At 45.3% G+C, this 22,955-nt stretch overlaps 1 long non-coding RNA gene across 1 annotated transcript; it reads right to left on the bottom strand.

Annotated features, from left to right (window-relative positions):
• Nucleotides 1-10,163: 10,163 nt before the first annotated feature.
• LOC142838195 (uncharacterized) lies at nt 10,164-18,553 on the bottom strand. The gene is made up of 5 exons (XR_012908520.1): nt 18,114-18,553; nt 17,603-17,818; nt 15,703-15,873; nt 10,459-12,593; nt 10,164-10,346 (listed from the first exon to the last, which is right to left on the bottom strand). It is a non-coding gene; the product is annotated as an uncharacterized LOC142838195 (long non-coding RNA).
• Nucleotides 18,554-22,955: the final 4,402 nt, after the last annotated feature.

The raw sequence follows: 22,955 nt of genomic DNA, 5'->3' as shown, positions 1-22,955 counted from the left end.
ATGGCTCTACTGCTCTGGTAGGTAATCAGAGTTCAGTTCTTGGCACCCGTGTAGGGCAGCTCACAACTGCCTGTACTCCTGGGAGATATGATGTCCTCTTCTGGCCTCCAAGGACGCTCCCACACATGTCACACACACACGCACACACACACATTAAAATATATTTTCCCATATATACAAGAAGAAGCATGATTGAATTGAATTGATAGTTTGGTGTGGGGTTTTTGTTTGTTTTTGTTTGTTTGTAATGAAATGAAATGAATGAAAGAAGAAATTAATCAACCAATGGGAAAACAATGAAAATTTAGGACAGTCAGAATATCAACTATAGGGAGTGTTATGGCAAAAGTAAAATGCTGCAGGTCCCTGAGTGGCAGCAGCGGGCAGTGGGTCCCGAGAGCACGAAGGACCACGAAGGCAGCAGGTCGCATGAGAAGGTGCAGGTCGCATGAGAAGGTGCAGGTCGCATGAGAAGGTGCAGGTCGCATGAGAAGGTGCAGGTCGCATGAGAAGGTGGGTGAGAGACAGACAGGCATGCTGTGCAGAGCGAGGTTGGATATTTATTTAGTGGGTTATGGAAGGGAAGGAAAAAGAGGGAAAGGAAGAAGGGAGAAGAGCAGAGAAAGGTAGAGAGAAAGAGAAACAGAGAGAGAGGAGGGGGAAGGGGAGAAGTGGGGAGAAGGGAGCCAGGCAGAAGCTGCCTCTTTGGGAGAGAGACTGAAAGGAAGGAACTCAGGCTGGAAGCAGAAGGAAGATCTGCTTGGTAGTGAGTAGAGGGGTTGGGGGGTGGTAGTGGAGGGGGAGCTTGTCTCTTAAAGAGACAGGAGAGACCAACACAGGGAGGACTAGAGGACATAAGAAGGACACAGGCAACCAGAGGTAGAAGGGAGAGTGTGAGAATATTGGAATCAATGAAAAACGGTAAAAGTGAACTTCCTGCTAGGAGATAAAGGAGGGTTTCCAGGGGTTCAAGCCTCTTGACTTTGAAAAGACAGATAAGACACAAGGAAACTAACAAAACAATTGCAAATAGTGATTAAAATGCGCAAAGGAGCCAGGGTGGGGTGGTGGCAGCACACCTTTAATCCTAGCACTCAGGCAGGGCCAGCAGACCTCTGTGAATTCAAGGGCAGGTTTATAGAGCGAGTTTCAGGACTGCCAGGGCTACACAGAGAAACCTTGCCTCAAAAAAAAAAAAGAAAGAAAGAAAGAAAGAAATGTTTTTAAAGGACAAAGGAGTAAAATATAGTAATAAGGCCAGGTGATGGTAGCACATGCACTTGGGAAGCAGAGGCGGGCAGATCTCCATGAGTTCCAGGCCAGATTGATCTACAGAGCAAGTCCCAGGGCAACCAGAGCTGTTACACAGAGCAAACCTGTCTCAAAACAAACAGATAAATAATAGTAATAATGGTGGTGGAAAGTGGCTTTCCTGAAGATACTTACCCAAGACCAGAGAGGTAAGGGGGTTCTGCCAGCCAAGAAGCAGGAAAAAGGAAGACAATGCAATGGATGCTTCTCTTGCAAACTTGGCAGGAAGTCAGAACAGTGGTAGTGGGACCAGTGTAAGACCAATAGATGTCCAGGTAGAGGGAGGCAGGCAGTGAGCTGGCAGGACCCTGGAGGTTTTGACAAAGAGCTGGGACTTTATTCTGGTGCAATGCGAGGACATTGACAGGATGGTTCAACCTGACTTGTACTGGAAGATTACTTCTGACCACTGTGTGGGGAATGAGTTGGAAGGAATGAAGAAGAGCGGGGAGTAGGTTGTAGTTATTCTAAGGTGTGAGGTAAGCCCCAGAGAAGGTAGTAATCATGGAGATGATGGGATGGGGCAAGTTAATACTGTAGAGGTACAATCTGCAGAACTGGTTAAGGAAGACTAGGAAATACAGAATGATCCCAAGTCTCTGCAAACTCATGTCTGAGTTGTGTGAAGCAGGCTAGGCTTCCCGCCGCAGAGAGCAGGGGGACCTCAGGGACGTTAGGGCTCACAGCTGTGCTTAGAGCATTTCTCTAAGTGATGTGCAAGATGAACACGGTGAGCCTAATGAATGATGGCCTGACCTTAGTTGTGGGAACTGAGAAGGGCAAAGGAGAAACTGAGAGATAATCTGAAGAAAAGGTGGTGGGATATGGGGATCAAAAAGAGAGAATCAAAGGGAGGGTGGAAGATGAGAATGCTGATGTCAGGCAGAGGGGTGGCAGCCAGCCCTGGTCGCGGTTTCCAGGGGTAGCCAGGTTCCCAGGTACAAACACCCTGACGACAGTTGTCCCTCTAGAGTCAGAACAAAAGTGTTAGCCTCAGCTTGGCTGGCAAATGGACCACATCCTAGGTCAGCAAGGATTAGTCTGACTCTCAAATAATTGACTCACTCTTCCTTGGCCTGTAGTTCTAGAGAGGCTGAGGCAGGAGGATCATCTGATGTGCACAGCGAGCTTAAGACCATCCTGGATAAATATAAGGCCCTGTCTTCAAAATGTAAAGGTTTGGGTTTTTTTTGTTTGTTTGGTTGGTTTTCAAGACAGGGTTTCTCTGTAGCTTTGGAGCCTGTCCTGGAACCAGCTCTTGCAGACGAGGCTGGCCTCGAACTCCCAGAGATCCGCCTGCCTCTGCCTTCCAAGTGCTGGGATTAAAGGCATGCGCCACCACCACCCGGATGGTTTTGGGCTTTTTAAGGGTAGCCCAGAGGTAGAGCACTTGCCCAGCATATGCCCAGTCTTAGGTTTTGTGCCCAGTACCAGAAAATGGTGATGAGGATGATGATAATGATGATGATTGGATCTAGCAACATTCACATGGCATCTACTCTGTTGTACTTAACACAATCTTTCTTTGAAAATTAGTTTCCTTCAAGTTTTGGGTATTTTTTTTTTGGTCACATTTCAGTAAATTTTTGGAGGTGCATTAAAAACTCTGTCTAGGGTGGAACCATGAAGATTTGGTAGCCAAACATTCTCTTTGAGCTTCAATGTGTGACATTTACGAAGGTGCCGCTCTCCACTATAGATGGATCTCTTCTCATGCTCCTCGAAACCTCCACACATGACAATTTTCCATTGCCAGGGCCCCTGACCGGTGTTTTGTCTTCTGCTCTCGCTTTCCTCAAGCACCTCGGCAGCCAGATGGCAGGCAGCAGGTAATGCAGTTTGAAGAATAATGTACCCGCTTTCCCGCAGGGGAAGCTTGGCTCCTCCCACCCAGGGCTCCCTGATTTCTGCCTGGTATGCCTCCCCTTTTGATGACCCCCATTCTCCACACACATGAACTTCCGTCCCTCACGCTTCTTTAGCTCAGTGCCTTCTTCTGTTCCTCTTCACCAACTTCTTTCCTTCCTGGCTTGCTTCTTGTCATTTTTCTCAGAATTCCTGCTTCATCCGTCTTCGCCCCCACACAGCTCAGAGATACAGGACGTTCCTTGCCTGAGTCTCATTGTCTGACTGCCCTCCCTGAGCTTCAATGACTGCCTGGATTCCCGGTACACTAAGTTTATTGTGTGTACACAATGGCGACCCCCAGGCTAAGCACTTGGAATGCTAAGCATGAGTGTTCTGGGAAGAGCTTAAGCAAGTGTCTCTTTGCTTTAGTTGGTAAACACGCTGATCATAATTATTCGAGAAGGTAATGAATGGAATCAAATGAACTTCATGAGGCCAGACCAATGCTCAGGATTCAGGGGGATTCTGGGAGTCTGGTACAGTCCTTTTATGGTGCTTGAATAGTCTCTGCTGCAGGTAGATACTTAAGAGTGACCAGTGACATTTGATACCTTGTATACTGACTCTCCTGTCTCTCTGCCTGCCTCCCTTCCAAATACAAAGAATTCATAACCGGGTGGTGGCGGCGGCGCGCGCCTGTAGTCCCAGCACTCTGGAGGCAGAGGCAGGCGGATCTCAGAGTTTGAGCCCAGCCTGGTGTACAAGAGCTAGTTCCAGGACAGGCTCCAAAGCTACAAAGAAACCTGTCTCGAAAAACAAACAAACAAACAAAACAAAACAAACAAAATAAGGATTCATGAATACGTAAGAGTTGATTGGTGCTGTTTAGTTGGTACAGAAAATACTGAGCAACTGGAGGGGGAAGGCTTTCTTTTCCTGGCTATAAATGAAGCAACCTCTTGCAGCCAGGCGGGTTCTCCATGGTTATTAGGCAAGGTACTGAGAGTAAAGGACTTGGATGGTTTTATCCATCAGTTCAGCCATTTTAGTTGTCACACAAAATGATATTAGTCCCCACACAAGATTACATGAGAGAAATGGCCGATTCCGGGGTCCAAATCCTCACCTGACCTCAAAAGTCACTCCTGGGTATCGTCAGAGAATTAGTTCCAAAATCTTGCAGATACTAAAGCCTTCAGACATCAGAGTCCCTTGAGTAAAATGGTATAGTGTTCACATAGATGCCCCCATGCCTCTTCTGTCCACTTAAAATCATCTCTAGGTTGCTTACAATACCCAACACAGTGTGAATCTAGGCAAATAGTCATCTGATGATGTTACACTGCTTAGGCAATCATGACAGGGAAAATTGGAGATGTTTAGCATGGATGGATTTTTTAAGGAATGAGTTTGACCCTCAGCTGAATTCATACATGTGGAAGCTGTGGCTTCAGATAGTACAGAACAAACAGTTCAGGTGTAGTCCCAGGGGAGAAGTCTCCTGGGTCAGTTATCTTAAGCATATTCTTTTAAAGTTGAAAACAACACTGTGAACTGGGCTTCCTTAATAGCTGAGCTGATTGCCTATGACTTCAGATACTCATTTTATTCTAAGTAGATATGGCTTTTTCTCAGATCATCTATTAAGAATAAAAAAAGAGGGCTGTGCACGGTGATGCAAGTCTTTAGTCCAAGCATTTGGGAGGCAGAGACAGGTAGATCGAGGTCAGTGTGGTCTATATAGCAAGTTCTAGGACAGCCAGGACTACTTAGAGAAACCCTGTCTCAAAAACAAAAACAAAACAAAATAATGCAAACAAACAAAAACCCAAACTACCAACAAACAAAACCAAACAATAACAAAAGAATAAAAAAAACAAGTGTGGGAGCTGGGGATGTAGCTGAGTAGGTAGAGTACTTGCCTAGCAAACAGAAAATCAGACTTTGAGAAGCAAGCTTGGAATCTCAGTACTTAGCAGGTAAAGGCAGGATATTAGAAGTTCAAGGTCATCCTGTCTCCGTAGAGCTAAGTCTCCCTTAGTGAAGGGCTTATTGGGCAAACATGATGACCTAAGTTTGACCCCCAACACCCACACAGAAAGCCAGCATGCATCTGTAATTCAAATATTGGGGAGACAGAAGCAAGAGGATACCTGGGGCTTACCAACCAGTCTAGCCAATCAGGTTTAATAAGAGTCCCTAACAAAAAAATCAGATGGAGAGAGACTGAAGGGGACATTTGACTTTGGCCTCTCACCTCCACACCCATGCCTATGTGCACACCCATGAAAGAAGAAAGACAGACAGGAAGGAAGGAAGGAAGGGAGAGAGGGAGGGAGGGAGGGAGGAAGGAAGGAAGGAAGGAAGGAAGGAAGGAAGGAAGGAAGGAAGGAAGGAAGGAAGGCCTTTAAATGAAAAATGTGTGCAGGCTCTCTTTCTGCTGATGGTAGGACTCCATGATCATATTATAATGGATATTCTCCCTATTAAAATTTGTGTGCTAAATACTGAAGTTTTCTTCAGCATTGAGATAGGAAAGAACCTGTATGGTGAGAATATATCTTTTTTTGTATACTTTTCTACCGATTCATTTGGTCATTTTGAACTCTTGGATATTGTATCAGCACCCTACCAAACAGCAAGTTTAAGTGAGTTTAAACAGTAGACACACCTATGATTCCATGAAGTTATAACATATTTTCTTTTTTAGTTTGTGATTGCTTTGTTTTGTTTTGAAACGGGGCTGATTTTGACCTAGAAAAGCAATGTTTTTAAGAGGGTGTGAATAAGCCCTGGTTTACCTAGGACTTGCTGTGTAGCCCAGGCTAGTCCGAGATTCATGGCGCTTTTCTTGCTTCTGTCTTTCAACTGCTGGGATTACAGATATGAGCCAGCACTTCAAGACAGAACATTCTTTATCCTAGTGGCCATTAGTGTTTATAATCAAAATCTTTAGATTAGTGATAGTTTTTGTTTTTTTTTAGAAAAATGAACGGAAAATATAGAAAGTTCCTATATAGCCCTTTGTGTCCCCTCCCCAACCTCATGCAGTTTTTACCTTTGTCATTAACATCTTGTACATTTGTTACAACCAATGAGCCAATATTGACAAGAGTATTATTCACTGAAGCCCATTGTTTGCATTAGGGCTCATTCTTCCTGCGGTATATATGTTCTGGAGTTTTGACCAGTCTACAATGATGGATCTATTACAGTAAACAGAATAGTTTCACTGTGCTAAAAGTCCTCTGTGCCCCACCTGTTTGCCCCTCCCTCCTCTCCACTCATGAGCCCTGGCAACTGAGGATCAGTCTGATGCTTCTACATCCTTGATTGTCTTAAAATGTCACAGTCAGAAGGATCTAGTAGCATGCCTTTTCACACTGGCTTCTTTCTCTTAGCTGCAGCATTCACGGAAATTCCCTTTGTGTCTTTTTGTGGCTGGCTTCCTTTCTCACTTACTTTGGTCCCTGGATGATATTAGATGGTAAGGATAAATTATAGTTTGTTTGCACAGTTATTTTTAAATCAATGTTCTTATCAATGTTCTTATTTTGTGATCTACCATAGCCTGATATAGATGAGAACTGAGAGATACAGGAACTTTCTAAAATGGTTCTATCCTCAGGTTTTATCTATTCGTGAGACATATGCTAGACAAACTAATATAAAGACATATTTAAAACATTGATATATATATATGTTTGTACCAGCCAACTCTGACCTAGAAAAGCAGTATTTTTAAGGGAGTATGAATCCCCTGAAACTAGACCCATGTGCCTCTTCCCTTACCTGCTTGCCCACCTGCTGCACACGTACATGTGTGCATGTATGCATGTGTGCATGCGTGCGGTGTGCGTGCACTCATGCATAGCCTGAGACTGAAGGGTGGTGACAGAGGCCAGTGGGAAGAGAGAGTCAGCTTCTGCAGGTTGTCCTCTGACCTCCACACATATGCCATGGTACACATGTGCACCCCCCAATGAATGCTAAAATAAAAATACAATGAAATAAAATTTTTACAAACACCCAACCAGGCATGGTGTTATACACCTGCAATCCCAGTGTGTGGGAAGAAGAAGCAGATAGATAAGAGATTCAAGTTCATTTTTTTGTTACCTAGCAAGTTCAAGGCTAGCCTGAGCTACTTGAGACTCTGTTTCAAAACAGACCAACAAAAACCCCCTCTGGATCCCAACCTTGTTGGTTTGTATTGGTGGATTGGTTGGTGTGTATATGCAGGTGCATATGCCCACATAGGGACATGCAGAGATCAAAGGAGGACTTTGGCATCTTCCTCTGTCTCTTATCACCTCATATTTCAGATAAAGTCTCTTACTGAACTCAACCTTTTGGCTAGGCGGGCTGGCCCAAAAACTCTAGAGATCTGCCCACCTCTGCTCATCTACCACCACCCTAATGCTAAGGTCACAGAAACTTGCAGCCTTTGCCCGCTTTTATGAGGGATTCAATCTCTGGTTGCCTCACTCTCTCAGGTGCCCCTACCCTCTGATCCATCTCACCAGGCTATTGATTATGGTTTTCCAACAGGATCTCATGGAGCTCAGACTGGCCTCAAAATGACTACGTAGTTGACGATGACCTTGAACTCTGGCTCTTCTGTCTCCACCCTCCCAGTGCTAGAATCAGAGACGTGGATCACCATACCTGTTTGTTTGCTCGTTTTTATTAGTAATGAACTCTACCCAGATGCTGGACCATAGGAAATTGGACTACTATGCAGTCTTTAGCTTCGGAGATCTACAGAGGAAATACAGACAAGAAAGTGGCCAGGAAAAAGTCACCATCCAGGCTGTGGAGGAGGCCTGTTAGCTCTTTAGGCCTCTTAAAGGTGGACTTTTAGAAGAATCTTTGAGTATTGGGCATGGGGAGGATCCAGGTCTCAGCCTTGAGATCTAGGTAAATCTGTTCTGTGGGTTACCAAGGATCTGACAAGTCGATCCATTCCATCCGAGCCATAGACTCAAACTGATTCTTTTTCTTCTCAAAATCAGACTAATAATAATATACTGGGGGAAGGGAGGGAAGGAGGGAGGGAAGGAGGTAGGGGGAAGAGAGAGCGATCCTATTAGGATCCTAATATTTAGGTGTAGAATACTCAGTAACTTTTGATATAGCAGAAGCTAATACAGTAAATATTGGGTGAGGAATTAACTTGCAACATGTGGAATCAGAATCCTATGTTTCTCCAGAGTGTACTGTATCCTGATACATGCAGACACCCTGCTCTACTTTGGGGAGAAAAAGAGATGTATCTTCCTAGAGGAACAAATGTCACGTACACACACACACACACACACACACACACACACACAGAGAGAGAGAGAGAGAGAGAGAGAGAGAGAGAGAGAGAGAAATACATTGTTTTCTCCTTGCTTCTTTTTGCTGTGTTTTACAAAGCCCACCACCAACTTACATAGCCATTATAAAATACTTCTTTGTTTTGGTATTTTTGTTGTTGCTGTTTTGTATTTTTGAGACAGAATCTCACTATGTAGCCCTGGCTGGCCTGGAACTTCCTATGTACACCAATCAGGGCTATCCTCAAATTCCCAGAGATTCAGCTGCCTCTGCCTTCTGAGCACTAGGATTAAAGGAGTTTGCCACTACATCCAGTTTATAATCACACATATTTAAAAAGTCCAAAGTAAGTGTATGATCATTAGTGGAAATAAAACAAAAGCCAGAAAGACATGCAAAGAAAGGTCCAGAGTGCCATATCTCTGCCAGCATCCTCATTCTTTGCCTGCGAACAGACAGCTAGGCCGAGCCTGGCCTGGTGTATTGCAGTCTTCCACACTTTCTACTGGGCTTATGTGAAGGCACAGAACACCCCTAGGAAATCTCATATGCCTTTTATAAATATCATACGATGCATCTTACTGTGGAACTTACTCCATCGCTAATATATCATGAACATTTCCCCTTGGTCAACAGAGATAGTTCAAACTCATTATTTTTAGGAGCTATATCATGTTTGATCATCCCCCAGCTGCCTTTGTGGTTCTATGGAGTCACAGTACTGAGTTTCACCCATGTAGTGTGGACAGAAGATAGGATGCCACTCCTAGTCCTGACCCATGGAGTCCGCCTACGGAAGGGGGCTTGTTTTCTTCTCCTGTCTGCCTGCTGGAAATGAAGCAGTACAAGGATCATCCACACTGGTCTGCTGTGGGAACCAGAAACTCGCACTGTGTCCGACCGCTATTGAATTATCTCCTATGGCAGTGTGTGTTGTTTCACTGAGATAACTGTCACACTATACTGCTGTTTCATTGTCTTTTTAAACAGATAACCAAACCTAAAATCCAGGTTGTATATCAGTCAACTGGGTAGTCGCTTGCCACACAATTTCTTAGGATCCATTAATTCATATAAATATAATCTGGAGTCCAGCTTCTTCTCTATGAAAAGAAATACGTAAGAGCAAGAATAAAAAAGTTTGCCTGACATCAGATGATTTGGTCATTATGAAGGACCCATTTTTCTTCTTGAGAGCCATCCTTTTGTTCTTTGTCCCTGAGAGTCATCACTAAAAAGGTACATATTTTGTTATTTTAATGGGAGTAGAAACTTCTGAAATAATTATTTCAGTTTCATGGGCTCTTTGTTTATTTGTTGGTTGGTTGGTTGTGTTGTGGTTTGGGTTTTCCCCTTTTACTTTTTGTTGTTGTTGTTTTGTTTTGTTTTTGTTTTTTCGAGACAGGGTTTCTCTGTGGTTTTGGAGCCTGTCCTGGAACTAGTTCTTATAGACCAGGCTGGTCTCGAACTCACAGAGATCTGCCTGCCTCTGCTTCCCAAGTGCTGGGATTAAAGGTGTGCGCCACCACCGCCCAGCAGGGCATTGGTTTGGATGCCATGTTCATTCCTGCATTCCCAGCTTTAACCCCTAAATCCTTCTGTAACCCGAATAATAAGAACTCAGGGACAGATATTGGAGTTCAAGCTGAAGATCAGAGAAGCAAGGTAACCAACCACTAGAGAGACCTTTTACCTCTACCAAATCTTCAGACCAAAAGAGTGAGATCCCGTCTCCATGAATCCTCAGACTCCACACTCCAGTGAGTTCCTGCTTCTTTCTTTCCCTTTATACTTCTCTTTCTTCCTAGCCATATCTCTCCTGTCTCCCCCTTTTTAGTGCTGGGATTAAAGGTGTGAGACATCACCTCCTAGATCTGTTTCTAAGTGGCTGTTGTGTAGCCCAGGGTGGCCTTGAACTCACAGAGCTCCATTTGCCTCTGTCTCCCAAATCCTGGGATGAAAGGTGTGCACCACCACTCCCTGGCCTCTAGTGGTTTAGCTTTGCAGGCTGATCTTCAGGAAAGCTTTATTTATTAAAATACAAATAAAATATCACTACCTCTTCCTAGGTTGTCCTCGTCTCTCCTACAGTGCTGCATGGTGGGGTCAGCATCCCAGTCCTCCTCCGTATAGTCAGCTGACTTGCTACCCCTCTAAAGAGCAAGTGGACTGGGCAAGGTGGCTTCCTGGGTGTAAGGGCACAAGATTCCTATCCGAAGGGACTGTGCCCTTACTCTACTGCCGTGGTCTTGAAAGCCATCTCTGAAGTTTCTGAGGTAGGAAGAAGCCCTTGGACTTCACTTCGAACATGATTATTCTTGCTGGATGGGGTAGTGGATGACTGGACTCCTAGTATACAAGTAGTTGAGGCAGGAGAATCACAAGCTTGAATCCATCTTGCATTATATAGCAAGACACTATATATAAAAAATGAAGGTGGGGAGGAGGAGGAAGGGGAAAGAAGGAAGAGGAAGAAAGTCCAAGAATGGACGCTGGTCCTACTGTCCTTAAGTTTGGGTTCATGTATTTGGCAGTTCTGCAGCAAGAAAAAGAACTCTGCGGGTGCTAAGCCTGTTTCTGTACTGCACCCCTGGTCTCTGGAGAATATGGAGTTGCAGAGGGAGACTCATTCTCTGGGGGGAGGAGTGTACCAGCACCTTGTATTTCTGTGTGTCATACAGCCTTGTGTGTGAAGTCAGTCGGCCTTCTGTGTCTCAGGGTCCTGTATTAACTGAATATGTATTGAACATTTCATCATTTTCCCTAAGCAGTCTAGTACAATGGCTCCTTATACAACATTTATGTTGTGTTAGGGATTGCCAGTAACCTAGAAATGATTCAAAGTATACAGGAAGAGGGATGGCAAGTTGGCTCAGCAGGTAGAGGCACTTGCTCTACAAGCCGGAGAACCTGAGTTCGATCCCCAGACTGAACCAAGGGAGGAGAATATTGACTCTCAGAAATTGATCTCTGACATTCACACATCCTGTGATGTGCATGCCTGTGTTCACACATATTACATTATATGCAATAATAAAAATAAATAAGATAAAGCTCGTAACACTTCCCTGCTTTGAGGTTCAGTAACAGCTCCTGAGGAACAACATTTGAGGTTGATGTCTAGCTTACGTATACCTTCACACACACTCACACACACATGCACACACACACATGCACACACACACACATACACACACCATTAGTTATTAACTCTACAGACTTCGAATCTGGACTGTCTTTTGAAACCAGCAATTTCTACTGCCCCTTACTATCGCAATGGCCTCCTCACTTTGCCTCTTTGTTGTGGGCCTCTCTATAGCCAGTAAGTGTTTTTCCGCTACCTGCAGCTGCTTCTGTGGCTCCTTAACTTCCCATTAGCTCCAAGCAAATCCCAGTTCTTTGATGCGGTTTAGGCGGCCTTGCCTGATACACTTCCCTGACCTTCCTCCTTTCCCCTTGGCCTCTCTCCCCAGCCTCCTGGTCATCCTTTGTGCTCTAGGCAGACTGAATGTCCCTCAGCTGAGTGCTGTGACCTCTCATTCCACAGATGCTGCCCGGGGCACTACCTTTCTTTCCTAACATTAGGGGGTTGGTTTTTTAAGTGTCACTTCCTTATAATGTCCCTGTTCCGTGTGCTCCTAGGTGTGGGCAAAATCAGCGCAAGAGGGTGGCCACATTCTTTTTTTTCTACTAACCACCAAAGAGAACCCTGAAATCCTTACTCTGTTTGCCAATTCCTTCACCCCTAGAAAGAAAGGGAGAGGTTAATTTAATCCACATGAGGAAGCCCTGGGAAAACTGAGGGTGGAAGAAAGGAGATTTTCTAACTCTTGGCATGTAATTGTGAGTCTAGAGCCTTCTTGGTGTTGTTCCAGATGTGGAGAAAAAAGGAGAGAGAGAGGTGAAGAAAAAAGAAGAGAGGAAGAAAGAGAGACAGAGAGAGACAAACAGAGAGGGGACTTATTTGAAGTCTTATTCTTGACTGCGGCAGTATGCTAAGACTGGATTTGGTGGGTTCCGGAGTCCCAGGCATCTTGCATCTTGTCATTGGTTCCTCGGAGCATGATCCCACTATCTTGGCTGTAACTCATGTTTACTTGTCTCTTTCCCCACTGGAACAGATCACAGGACCAGGCATGTAGTAAACCCTCTAACGATTGACTAATAAATGAAAAGAAACTGTACAATAAGACAGACACACAGCAAACGAAATAAAGACTCAAGTCACAGAACAGTTAGCAAATATGCCTATAGTCATCCGACAACTGTGTTGTAGAAGCAGATGCTGCTTTATTAGCCTAGCTCCAAAAGTCACACCCTTTGTAACTGCCAAGGTACTGCTAAACTCCTGGGGCAAAGGTCTGAATCGGCTTTATCTTAAACAGTTCTTGAGCTAGAGAATATTTCGGGAGTGGCGGCACCCTTGTCCACGCTGGTACAGTCTGGCCTCGGCTGCTTCATTAGCACTGAGGAAGCCCCTAGGAAATGTCGGCTCTAGATACATATCAGTGAACAAAACAGCAAATGCTGCAAGGAACTTCCTTCTTAATAGGAACAATAAAAAATGAACTTTAAAAACAAGAAATAAGTAAATAATTTATGTTAGAAGACTATCAAGTCTATGCAAACAAAACAAAATAAATCAGACAAACCAGGGAACTAGGATAAGAATAGGATTTTTTTTCTCTTTTTACACAGAATCTTGCTGCATAGCCTAGACTGGCCTTGAATTCACTATGTAACCCAGACTGGTCTTGAACGCAAAGTGATCCTATTGCTCCCAAATGCTGGGATTGTAGGTGTGTGCCACTGTGTCTTAGGATAGGAAATTTATCTATCTATCTATCTATCTATCTATCTATCTATCTATCTATCTATCTATCTATCTATCTATCTATTTTGCTTTTCATGACAGGGCTTCTCTGTGTAACAGCCCTGGCTGTCCTGGAACTCTGGAATTCACAAGAGATCTGCCTGATTCTGCCTCCCAAGTGCTGGGATTAAAGGTATGAGCCTCCCCTTCACCCCCACTCCCATGGGAAGTCTTAGAGTCCCAGATCCATAAGGATTCTCTCAGAGAAGGTAATCAGGGGACCCGAGGACTTGAACAGACAGGGATTGGGGGACATTTTTTACTTTTATTGATCTTAAAACCTCAAGCCTGAATGTAGCAGCAACTGTAACACTGTTACCAGAAATCACAGATATTTTCTTTTTGGCAGCTGTTACAAATATCTTGAGCTATTGTTTCTATTCATTGCTACATTGTAGCTATTGGATTTTCTGATTAGATCTTGTTCTTTAGTGTATCAATAAACAGATACTTAGTAACTGTATCTCAATACACTTAGTTTCTTTTGCAACCCTTTCCTCTCACTTATAAACATCTCTTGGAAGTTTATAATCCCAGTACTCAGGAGGTGGAGGCGGGAAGATTTGAAACTCAAAGTTACCCTTAACTACACAGAGTTGAAGACTAGCTCCTATCTGTGACCCTTTCTCTCAAAACAAAGCAAGGGTTACAAACAGTAGGAAAAGAAACATGGATTCATGTAGAGGATAGCAGGGGTGACAAAACAGGCTGTACTGTCACGTGAGGAGGGCAGAGAAGGCTGTGAGTTTCTAGCACATTCTCTCCCTGGCCATCCTCAAGCTGTTGCCTGGCTCTGTCTAATGCTCAGAGTCAGGTGTGCCAGAGGTGACATCTTGTTTGCCTGCCTAGTTTCCTCCTGAAAACCTCCCACTGCTCTCTGTTCTCAAAGTACTTAGCATTCCAAGGCTTGTTAATGCTTTGTTGAGATAAGATCTTACTCTGTTGTCTAGGTTGACCTGGAATTCTCTATGAGGTTTAGACTGGCCTCATTTGGGGGAGGGGGGATAAGGTGGGGACAGTACTAGGAACTGAACCTAGCTAGGCCATCATATGAGGCACCCTGCCTTTGAGTCTCTGCCCCAGCCTCAGCCTCAGAGTCTTGATCTTCCTTTCTCTGCCTCCTGTGTTCTGGGATTACAGGTGGACACATCACATGCAGTCAGCTTTGGGAATCGATAAAATACTGTCAGAAGGGCCGATAGTGTGTGTGTGTGTGTGTGTGTGTGTGTGTGTGTGTGTGTGTATGTTGGGGAGAAAGAGAGATCTTTTTGTTGTTCTGCTTTCTATTTAAGCATCCGACTCAAGGAGATAAAACAAACTAGCTCAAATCAGACAGCAGTGTCTGTCTCCTAAGGAAAAGATAAGCAAATTGGCAACTCTGACTGCTGATTAAGTACCACCCAGGGCAAATGGAATGTGAATGGAAGATATTGCCACATTGCAAATTATTTTAAAATTCCAATTCATCTCACACATACAGTGAAAATCCTCAGGATTCTGTGACAAAGGATCCTTTGTTTCTTTTTTTTAAAAATTTTTTTTTAACACTTTGAGGCTGTAGAAATATTTTTAAAGAGCTACATGTCAACTGTGATAAAAAAAATACTATCAAGAAGTGGCAAAAATTGATTTCTTAAATAAATTAAGATGCTGTTAGCTGTGAGGATGGGTTGTCCTGTGACAGCTATGTTCATGGAGAAGTCTCTTCTGTTAATCAGATCAGAGGTCAGTGCTCCTCCTCACCCCCACCTCTCTGTCTCCTTAAGCCTCCAGCTACAACTTCAGGTATTCCATGTGACTGTGACAGGCTGAAAGAGTGGGGTGTGTGGGGTGTCTGTTCCTATGGAATATTCTTTTTTTTTTTTTTTTTGATTTTTCGAGACAGGGTTTCTCCTTAGTTTTTGGTTCCTGTCCTGGAACTAGCTGTTGTAGACCAGGCTGGCCTCGAACTCACAGAGATCCGCCTGCCTCTGCCTCCCGAGTGCTGGGATTAAAGGCGTGAGCCACCACCGCCCGACCCTATGGAATATTCTTATCAAAAATAACCACTTTCCCTGTAGCTCCAAATTCACCTTTTACCTCCTTGGCTAGAGCAGGCCACCACACTGTTGCCACTGGAACTGATTACTTTATCGCAAATTGACTTAGACTATCACTCCTGGGGCAGGCACGTTGCTGTTCAAATAAAACCCAAGTTGCATAGAGCTAAAGCTCCAGGAGTCTAAGAAAAAAGAATCCAGAAACTTGAAGCCGTGGAAATATATGAATCTTAGCTAAGCTAAAAGCAAGCAACTACCCCCCCCCCCCCCGCCCAAGACTAAATCCTTACATTTCATTCGGTTACTTACATTTTGTACTCCCAGGTCACACTTTAAAGATTACTCAGAAGCATCCCTTCTCACCAATCAGTGTGCCTCTTAAGCTCCTCCTTCATATCTGACGTCACAGCACGTCACTTGCTGGACGTGCCTGTGTGCTCTGCTGATTTCTACCAATGATGCGGACATCATCATCCTATCCTACAGAGGAGAAAGTTGCGACTGAGATGAATTCCATATCATCATCTAGTTGGGAGCGATAGAATTGAGACCTACATCTCCCATGTTCCATTCCTGTTCAACTGTTTCTAAAGAGGGGAAGATAAAACATTAAAACATTTGAACAAAGAACTTTAATCCTATGTGGGATGGTACAGCAAAAAATGGACCTAGGATGCGCTTCAAGGAGACCAAAGGATAACTAACTTCTGCAGGTGGGGGTGTCAGGCGGGGCTTCCTGAAAGAACTTCAGCTGGGTCTGAAAGTACAGAGAAGAGAGATGGGAGATGAATACAGGGACCAAGGGGTGTGGCCACCACTCAGGGGTGTGGCCACTGCTCTGGATGCAGGTGAGGCAAGTGTGGGAACGAGATTGGAAGGTCTGCTTGGGGCAGATGGCAATGAGATTCAAGGGTCTGGCCAAGGTGATTAAGGTTTACTGCTAGGCAAGGTGGTGGTGACTCAGCAGCTCTGAGCAATGGTGGCTGCAGGAAGACAATTTTATCAACAGGTTACATGCATTCAAGAAAAAAGAGTGGAGTCAGGGTATCTGGCTAAGCAGGGCTGACTGGACACTGGTAGCCAAGAGCGGGAGGAATATGACCTAGGGGGAGGGGATGAAGAAGAGAAACAGTGGGTATAACTATGGATACTATGGATCTGAGATGGTGGTGGAAGCACAGGAGGATGCAGGATGCTGGTTCTTTTTTTTGTTTTGTTTTGTTTTTGTTTTTGTTTTTCGAGACAGGGTTTCTCTGTGGCTTTGGAGCCTATCCTGGAACTAGCTCTGTAGACCAGGCTGGTCTCGAACTCACAGAGATCCGCCTGCCTCTGCCTCCCGAGTGCTGGGATTAAAGGCGTGCGCCACCATCGCCCGGCAGGATGCTGGTTCTTGAAGAAAAGCAGAAGAGCTCCATTTGCTAGAGGTTTCTAGACGGCTAATGGGAATGTGGGACCAGATCTAGGACCACTCCCTCATTGCCACAGTCAGCCTAAAAGGTGTAGACAAGAGCTTGTCAAGAGAGCGCAAACAACAGGGAGAGCTTAGAAAGATGCAGGCCATCAAGGGCAAGGAGGGGAAGCAGCCCCTAGCCTGCCCTCAGACCACGTGGTTCCAGAAGATCATTATGTAAATCTGTGCCAGAGGGAATAAATGCTAACCCAGGCGCCACGTCTAGATCCCTGAGTCAGTGGATTAGGTGCTTGGTCTGGATCTGCATCTCTAGCTGGATCCTGCATCTCTACAGTCTCCCATGGGGTTTTGATGCAGGTGTCTTAAGGACCGCACTTTGAGAAACACAATCACATCACCTCCCTGTGTGATCTCACCCCACCCCCACCCTGGTGGATTAGCAGCATATTATACGCGTATGACTCAAAGCAGCCCATCGCCATTGAAAATCTCTTGGCTGAACTCCAGGCTCTAACACCCACCTGCAGCTGAGCACCCCTGTCTGAATATCTCAGAAACCTTGAACTCAGCGTGTTCAGAATCCAGCTCATTTTCTCCCCACACCTGGTGCAAATTGGATAAAGCACAGGTTCCTCAGTTTGGCATCGTCTCCCCCAGTGTCCTCCTCCACCACAGCCTCCGGAAGTAGTCTTGTCCACACCCTGGATGCACGGACTTTTCTATGTTGCTGTCCTTTCCCAGAATCCCCAGGCTGGCCACAGACATGCCATCACCTCTGCCCCCAAACACACTCCTTACCACTCATCTCCCTGTGCTACCTTTAGACCACAGGTATCCATGCCACGACTGCTTGTCTATTGATTGTGTTCTTTTGCTGATGGTTTTCCTTTGAACTTCAGTACCTCAAAAGCCAGGGCCGTGGCTTTATACTCCCAGCTCTTGTTATAGAATTTAGCACAAAATAAGCAGTCACAGGACAGCTGATAAATTGAACTTCCCAAGAGGAAAAAGGAGCTGGGGGAGGGAAGGAGGGAAAGGGAAAGAAAGAAGGAAATGACCAGGAAAGTTGAAGGGCATTTTGAAACAGTTTGCAGAGAGAGGGGAATGACCAAGGAGGAATGGCAGTGTCTAAGGGACGCTTGCCTAGGAGGTCCAGTGGGGGAGAAGCTGAGAAACGACACTGGGATTGGCATCTAAGCGGTCACTAACAACTTCAGGACAGTATCAGCTCAACAGTCCTCGGCCACGAGGGCCAACTCCTCCAGGACCTGCCTCACAGGGCAGGGTCATGTCAGCGAGGCAAACTTACAATATAAAGATGATCCACAGCGATGCTCAGACCCTCTGATTCATCCTTGGGCCGGGCTGGCTTGATTTCATGGGACCTGCTGGCCTGGTAAACCGCTCACCTTAGCCTCCTTCTCTTGCTATGTCCTTTCAAAGTTCTCTGTGTACCCTCTCTGCCTAGTTGGTTCACGTTCAGCCTGAGCTGCCTGTAGGCAAGGAGCTCCTGCCTGCCTTTCCGTGATCACAGAAGTCCTCCGCAGGGCTTGGTTACTTCTCAGAACGGCTTCTTAGGGACAAATCATCCCAGCCTGTCAGTCCTGCCTCCTCCAGCAAAACCACCCTGCCTTCCCTGCACCTTCAATGCAGCTTCTCTCTCTTGCATTGGTGGATTACATTTTGAAATTTTGTTCTCCCTAACTCTTTTCAACTGAGTGTTTTTGGGGTATCAATTTGCCTGCCCACACCCCCACCAAGGTGTCTGATCGTTTTTCTTCTATAAAAAGAAGCAGAAAATGAATGCTGTTCCCCTGTCGTCCTGGCCTTGTCCATGCAAGTCCGCTAAAGTTACGTGCATGTCTGTTTTACAGTCGTGTTCCCTTTGCCCTGCCAAGCCTCTGGTCTGTTCTACCCTTTGCCCTTAAAGCTATAGCTGCCATCGTTCCTCATTTGAATGCACTATCTACTCTTTTCAAATCCTCTGTGCCTGTGATATTTGTCACTGAACTGTCATTATTAAATACCACTCTGTGACAAAAAAAAGATCCTAGAAGCCAAACAAAAGTGGAAATATAAGTGAATTTCTTAAGAATAACTGAGGAGAAATTAGTGAAACAATAGTGAAAACAAGATCAGCTATATTATGATTTGTTAAGAAGCAGAATCAAAACAGAAAAGAGGAGCTGATGAAATAAAGAATGTGTGAAAAAACAGAAAGAAAGACAGGAACGATGTTAGAAAGAAAACAGAGACAGTAAGAGCAAAGGGGAGATCTGACTTTTGTGTCTCTGAGTGTGGCCCATTCTGTGTTTAGAGGACAACCTCAGGGGTCATTCTTCAGAAGCTCCTACCCTACTTTACCTTCATTTTTAAGTCCTTCTTCCTTTTCTTCCTCCTTCCCTCCCTTCTTTCCATCTTTGTTTGCTTGCGTTCTGAGATAATTCTCTTATTACTGATGAACTCACCAAGTAGACTGGTTTGTTGGCCAGTGAGCCCCAGGGACCCACCTGACCGGCTTACAAATAGTGTCACCGCTACGAGCTTCTTTTCATTTGTGGGTCCCAGGGATCTAACTCAGATCCTCATGCTTGCAAGGCAAGCACTTTACCAAAAAAAGCTATCTCCCTGCTCACAGAGGTGATTTTGGGAGTGAGAACTTGAGAGTGTGACCTGCTTCCTCTAGGCACATTTTTAATAGACAGACCACAGGCTCAGATTCAGAAATAAGAAGCTCTCAGGAAAACAAGAATCATAACACCAAGTCAAAATAGGATACAACTTATACAGACACCCTGCTCCAAACACCCTGGGTGGGGGTAACAAGACCCACGCCCTTAAAATATATACCCTACAGACTACTCTCCCTACCCGGTGGCCTTGAAGATTCTACGATAGGTGTTTTCACAACTGGAGACCCAAATACAGAAAGAGACCGTTTGTCACTTGTCATGTAAACAAAAGGACACAGAAATGAGGCCAAGGCTTGTCCACATTTACTAGGTCCTGAGAGAGCTAGGGCTCGTTCCAATTTGTAGAAAGGTGAATTAAGAAGTGATAGCTGGCCGGGCGATGGTGGCGCATGCCTTTAATCCCAGCACTCGGGAGGTAGAGGCAGGCGGATCTCTGTGAGTTCGAGACCAGCCTGGTCTACAGAGCTAGTTCCAGGACAGGCTCCAAAAAGCCACTGAGAAACCCTGTCTCGGGGAAAAAAAAAAAAAAAGAAGTGGTAGCTGAAGGCTGGAGAAATAGCTCAGAGGTCAAGAACACTTGCTGCTCTTATAGAGGATCCAGGTTCAGTTCCCAGCATCCATATGGTGGCTCACAATCAGGGACCTGACCCTGCCTTAGTTAGGATTACTATTGCTGTTATGAAACAAAAGGCAATTTGGGAAGGAAAGGGTTTATTTCACTCAGTTCCATACAACAAGTCATCAAAAACAAAGAGGGCAGGAACTCAAGCAGGGCAGGAAGCTGGAGGCAGGAGCTGATGCAGAGGCCATGGAGGAGAGCTGCTTACTGGCTTGCTCCCCATGACTTGCTCAAGCTGCTTTCTTATAGAAAGCAGGAGCACCTGCCCCACTATGGCACCACCCACAACAAGCCAGGCCCTCTCCTGTCAATCACTAATGAAGAGAATGCCCTACAGGCTAGCTTACAGCAGGATCTTATGGAGGCGTTTTCTTGGTTGAGGTTCCCTCCTCTCTGATGTCTCTAGCTCATGTCAAGTTGACATAAAACTATCCATGACAGACTCCTTCCCCTTGCATCCTCAGGCATCAGGCAGGAATGAGGTGTACACAAGGAAAATGGTCATACTCATAAAATAAACACTTCTTTTAAAAAAGAAGATGTATTTGGCACAGATGATTGCAACTCCTTGCTAGTTTTCTTGCCTTCCCCCCCCCCCCCCTCTAAACATTTTGAAGGTACTTTGCTTTTTGGCCACCTGGAGTTCTATGAATTATAAAAAGCCCGATTTATTAAATGAGTTAATAGTTATAAACTCCTCAGAACGCAGAGCACTAAGGTGTTTATGGAATGAATCTATACACTCCTTCCTGTCTCGTCTCACGGGGACTCTTAGGGACGGCAGCGCAGCGACTCACCCTGCCTGTCCAGATGCTCTTTGTGGTGCTGACGTCCTGCCTGACTGTGCACCTGTCTCTCTGCTCGCTGCTCCACCGTTCAGACCCTGGTGTTCCTCGGCCCATCATCTCAGACCATCCCCCTTCTGCCCTCATCCTTCCCACAGTGGCCCTTTGCAGTTTGCTTATGCCTGGCGCCTACTTGACTGCAGTCACCACAGGGAAAGGAGATAATTAGCTCTCCTCAGCCTGGCAGTCTGTAAAAGACAAATTGAAGTTCATTTCAATAACAGCTTTTTTCATCTGTTTGATACCAAGAATGCTAGTGCCACTGAATTGTTTTAGCTGAAGTTTTACGTCCATAGGGACAGTTATGGTCACAGTGGCCTGAAAAGGAGGCAGGTGTCTTACCAATATGGCTCCCTCATGCTCTTCTGTAGTGAGACCGCCACTTCTTTGCCCACTACATCTGCATTCCCATGGGAAGGAATGTCAAGATGTTTTCAGCTAATACAAGCCACTTTCATTTTATTGCACATTGTGTGTGTGTGTGTGTGTGTTCGCATGAGTGTGTGTGTGTATGTGAGTGTGCGCGCCTGTGAAGCATTCCAGAGAATAAGGCTACCCAGATTATCTGTTTCTCACCACCATCTCAGATGGAGTGAGAGGCCATTACTAATCAGGAACAAGTGCTGAGCTAAGGGCTAATGGAGAGAGCAATGGAGAGAGCATGCTGGGGGAGCTTGCCCCAAGGAGCTGCCAATGCAGGTGTGGGGCAGAACATTTGCACAAAAAGGGAGAGTCAGCCCGGGGAAAGGAGAGATAAAAATCAGCGGGGCTGGTCGCAGGGAGGCGTTTGGAATTGTAACAACTACCTGTTCTGAACCCATACAATGCAGTCACCCTTTAAGTGAATTCTCTTGACTCTAACCTCAGAAGCCGTGGGGAGAACTAACTATATGAACTATCTTTACAAAAGAAATCAAGTTCTTAAGTGTTGTGCTGACAGCGGTGTGGACGGAATAAGTTGTTGTATCACCCACTGCCTTAGGGAAACCTGCGTGGTTTCTGCCTTCACTGAGCTTACAGACAGAAATACACTCCCCAGTCTGGTAGCCACTAGCCATGTGTGTCTATTAAAATTAATGTTTAGGTCCTCAGTCAGACTAGCTGCATTTCATCGTGTGTTCAGTGTCCACAAGTGGATGGAGACCACCGACATGGCCAAAAGCTCTGTTGTTGATCAGCATGGAAAGGGACAGAGGAAGCAGTAAGGAATGAATATCTACGTGGTAAAGGCGGGGTAGAGACGGATGGGTGCGGGGGGGGGGGAGGGGGGAGCATAATATTGCTACTGCTATTCTAATCAAGATGTAGAAACCAAGGTTTGGTGAGGTCAGACAATGAGACCAAGTTCACACACCTGCCAAATGGGAGAACTGAGATTTGAACTCAGGCTTGTCTTTTTCACATGCTGTTTGGGTCGTTTTATGACGGGAATGAGCCAACCCACAGGTAGAAATTAAAGAGAAAAGGCACCCTGGTGGGAAAGTGAAGTTTTGGGCAAAGGCATAGATGAGCAAGGCTGGCAGAGGACCACAGGCAAACCAGTCTGGCGGGAGAGGCCACGATTTGCTGAAATCATGTCCTAGGAGAGGTAAGTTGGAACCTGCCTGTCTTGACTAAAAGCCAAGGAGCTAAGAAACTTAGCACTACACGAGGTTGAGTCTTTATAGGATGGAAGCAGGAGCATGGAGTGGCCAGAACCATGCACTATGAGAAAGCAGCAGTGCTTAGGAACAAGCATCCATGGACAAAGCTAGGGAGACCAGTTAAGGATTAAGGAGACAGAAAGGGATGAATGGGGGTGTGAAGAAAGATCAGCACGGGGCCTAGTGATCTTAGATTAAGGCTCGATCCTTTGTGTCACTGGACACTTTCCTTTACTATTGTGGGTTTCTTTTCTCCAACTACATGGCAGGCCCAGATGATCTCCGAGGGTCCCCTTACCAATGACAGTTTATGAGTCTCCAAATGTAAATAATATTAGGCTAAATGAAGCA

Source organism: Microtus pennsylvanicus, chromosome 19 (assembly GCF_037038515.1).
Source record: "Microtus pennsylvanicus isolate mMicPen1 chromosome 19, mMicPen1.hap1, whole genome shotgun sequence".
NCBI lineage: Eukaryota > Metazoa > Chordata > Mammalia > Rodentia > Cricetidae > Microtus > Microtus pennsylvanicus.
Note: the sequence above shows the minus strand (reverse complement) of the source record. Positions and strands in the feature narration are given on the sequence as shown.